This window comes from Octopus sinensis, linkage group LG12, assembly GCF_006345805.1.
Source record: "Octopus sinensis linkage group LG12, ASM634580v1, whole genome shotgun sequence".
In the NCBI taxonomy this organism is placed as follows: domain Eukaryota; kingdom Metazoa; phylum Mollusca; class Cephalopoda; order Octopoda; family Octopodidae; genus Octopus; species Octopus sinensis.
In genome coordinates, this window is record NC_043008.1 from 64350214 (window position 1) to 64354958 (window position 4745).

Here is a 4745-nt window from a genome sequence, read left to right on the forward strand (position 1 = left end):
CTAACTATATATATATATATATATATATATATATTGTTACAAGGTGGGGACCTCCGATTCGAACTGTTACGGAATCCCTCACACACAGGCCCGTTCGATGCAGCGAATAAGCTACGGAAACTCGGAGAGGAGAGGAGAGATAGGACAACAACAACAACAGCAGCAGCACAGAGGCAATCGAGAGAGACACAAAGAGGCAAGGCACAACTGGCTTACATTTAACAACTAGTTTATGAAAATCAATTGTTACAACATCAAAGCATTTAAAGGAAACAACAAATCAATACAGGTATACAACAGATCAAAGCATTTAAAGTTGCAGATACAATATAACCGTCCGGTAACGACACAACAAGGTCAATATATCAGCATTTCAAAGGTACACGTCCGAAGACACAGTTCTATTTCAAAACACATCAACAAATCATATACAGTTCAATGTTCATTATACAATGTTCAAATCACAACACAATTCACGTTACAGTTCAAAGTCTTTAACGACTACATCAGAGTCCTTCTTTTTCTCTCTCTTTCTTCTTTCTCTTTTTTTTCTTTTACAGTCTCTTTACATCGTAACACGTATCAATACATAATTAAAACCTTTAGTTCCTACTAGAATAGCCAGTGTCCCATATTGTAGTTCCTCTCTAACAGCCGCCTATTCCTCTGTATATATCTCTCTCTGTACTGCTAACTCCAACCTGACAAGCCCCTGCATCCCAACCACCTGCCTTGACGACCAAAATCCGACTGTCCGCTTTGACGACCGAATACCGACTGTCCCTATCTCACTCCCCTCAATCTGTCTCTTAGCACTTATACTCTCTCTATCCTGCCTGGTCCTATGTCCCTATCTCTATCGGTGCCGCTGCTGTTACTCTCTCATGACAGCTCTCAGATCCCTTACTCTGTCTTTCTCACTACTTTCCTCTTCCTCTTCTTCAAGGGTTGTTTAGAACGACCTCTAGTTCACCCGAAAGGGGTCGCAGGTCCACCCAGAACCGATCAATCCACCTGAATCTGACAGGACAATGGGTTTATCCCAAAAGTAGGTCACAAGCTCTGTCCTTAAGCTGAACCACAACAATATATATAGCAATATTAAACCTCTGAGCAAAAAGTAAACAGTAGCCTCATGGAATCATGAAGTATATTTGCCAACTAAATGTGGCAGTCCAATAGGGGACGATGCTACTGTTGTTTATAGCTATGAACAACAGTAGCATCGTCCTCTATAGGACAGCCACATTTAAGTAGTAAACATACACCACGATATATATATGTGTGTGTGTCTATATATATATAAACACACACACACATGCACAATTTTGTATTTGCTTTGAAACATTCCTGATGTGAGAATGTATGGAATAATCGGGACAAGATGAGGCACATCACACAGAGAGTCACTGAAGGTGTCACAGAATATGTGAAGAAAGAACTTTGTCTGATGAACATGCTAAAAATAATATGAATAAAACTAACATCAAGATCAAATAAATAGCACATGGCTTTAATTAGCAAAAGGAAAAAAAAAGGACCATCCTCTTGTGTAACAACAAATATTACATACAAACATACATACATAAATGCATATATTTGAAAATCAGCAAGTTTTTCAATGGTTTTTGTGGGGCGGAAGTTAACACCCCTATGTGGTTTGCTCCTAATGGACTGTGCCACAATATAAATAGACATGTTCAGAGAGTGTGATGAGAGAGCCGATGAGCTGTGTAAAGCTGGGAGATGTGTATTGTTGAGTGTAATTACAAGTATTGTGTATCTTGAGTAGGATGATTTGCTAGGACATTATTTATCATACTGTTATATCATATATCAAATGTGCAATACAACAGTTTTTCTGTAAGTCTGACAGAGGTAAATGAGTTTAACCCTAGGCGTCAAGAGTCACTGATAAGGATTAAGATGGTGTACATCGGAATCTGAAATCATGATCTATGTACGCCGTGGAATTACCTCCCTTTGTCAGTCATTAAGTTCAGTGCTTCTGTGGCTTTCAGAATTCTTTTAACTCTTATTTTTAGCAAAAGAGGCACTAGTCAGTACCCACCATCACTTTGTGACCTCTGTTAATTTTGCCTTAAGGTTCTAATTGCTAATAAACCATCCTTTTTAATTTATGTATATATTTCTCTTTTTCTTTTTTTTTTTTACTTGTTTCAGTCATTTTGACTGCGGCCATGCTGGTGCACCACCTTTAATCGAGCAAATCGACCCCGGGACTTATTCTTTGTAAGCCCAGTACTTATTCTATCAGTCTCTTTTGCCGAACCGCTAAGTTACGAGGACGTAAACACACCAGCATCGGTTGTCAAGCGATGTTGGAGGGACAAACACAGACACACATATATATACATATATACGACGGTCTTCTTTCAGTTTCCGTCTACCAAATCCACTCACAAGGCTTTGGTCAGCCTGAGGCTATAGTAGAAGATACTTGCCCAAGGTGCCACGCAGTGGGACTGAACCTGGAACCATGTGGTTGGTAAACAAGCTACTTACCACACATGCACAAACACACACGCATATGTATGTATACACATATACATGCACACACATGTAAGTTGAGTTAAATGCTATGCTAATATTATACATGAATTTATACATGGAAAAAATTACATGTGGTTTGTGTAGGTGGGAAAATAAAGCATGTAAACAATAAAATACAAAAGATCACCATGTAGTCTTATCAGAAACAGCATGCAACTAAGTTCACATTTATTTATATAAATAAATAATATAGACATGCATGTCTGTCAGCGTGTATAGGAGTATGTGCATGGATATGTACATGTTTTGTGTATATATGTATCATGTATGTTTATATATCTCTGTACATATTTAACTAGACACGTGCATATACATACATACATTCATATATATATATATATATATATGTGCATATATGTATATAAGTGTATGTATGTATATATGGCTATATATATATATATATATAGAGAGAGAGAGAGAGAGAGAGAGATGTGTACACACACATGTACACATACATATATATATATATATTATATATATATATATATATACACACATACAAACACACATAAATATATATAAAACCATACACTCATTTATACGTACATACGTACATATATTCATGCACATGCACATACACACATATATCTTTATATACGCATGTGTGTATTTGCATATACTATATATGCACTTGGAACATGAAGACACATGCACAAAAGTGCACACATATATATATATATAAATATGCCTATATATATATATATATATATATATATATATATATATATATATATATATATATATATATATTATACCTATATATATATATATGCATAAAAGCCAACATGCCTACTTTAATGCTTTCATACATAAATTCATATGTACTGCTATAAATTTTTATTAAGTTTCTGTTGTTGGTTCAGCATTGCAGATAATTCAGATAAAATCATTAACTACAAGGAAATTACAGTTTTTCTCAAAATGCACAAAATGAGGTTAGTTGGTGTGTTAATGATACATTTATATCACCACTTAATGTTATAGTTAAAACTTAATGTTATGGTTAGAGAAAAAATGCTTTTCATTGTTAGTTAGCTACTACTGAAATTTTGAAGCATGGAGAAAAAGAAACATTATGATATTCTATGCATATATAACTACTTAAAAAACTTCTATACAAAAATAGTTTTTTTTTTTTAATTCTTGCATTTCACACGGAAATACATTTGCATATGTGTGTTCGTGCATGTATGATTATATACATATATATATATATTGATACATACATACATATATATATATATATAAGTTCAGTAAAAATTTAGATTCAAATGATATCCTTGATGCTTATTTATATATATGTATGTATATATATATATATATATGTATAAATATGCATGCTTAGGGACAAGCATACATATATACATACAAGTATGCATACATCACACAGAAACAAACATATACATAAATACATAGATACATACATATATATATATATATATATTATATATATATATATATACATACATGTATACATATACATATATATATATATGTATGTATATATGTATATATATAGACATATATATATGCAAATATATATATATATATATGCATATATATATATATGGTTACAGCCTAATGACTTAAGCAAGTAAAAGATAAAAGATACAAATATATTTTGCGTGGTGCTAACATTATTCATTATAGAACTCATTACTGTGGGCACAGTTGATAGATATGACTTTTAAATCTAGAAATGACAATCTATCTGAGTTTTCACTCAACAGCTGAATGATCACGAATGCATGCCGTTGAATTTGGGGTACAGTGTTTGAAGGTGTGTAGGAGTTTCTGTGTAGGAGGGTTTGTTAATTAATATTTCTGAATATAAATTAGAATGAAAGAAAATCTGTGTAAAACACTTTGTTCATGAGTTTGTAAGTTTTTTAAAATGTACATTGATACTTCTTTTTAAGGTGCATGCTTGTACTGACATCTAGAGTAACTAGCATCTATCTGTGAAGTTGCACACATATTCGCACACATATATGCATAACAATATAGAATTATATACTTTCATACAACGCCATTCATACTAATACACCCACTTCTCTTTCGTACATATAGGCATAAGAATGGTTGAGTGTTGAGAAGATCGCTTCCCAACTACATGATTCCAGGTTCAGTCCCACTGCATGGAACCTTAGGCTAGCATCTTCTACTGTAGC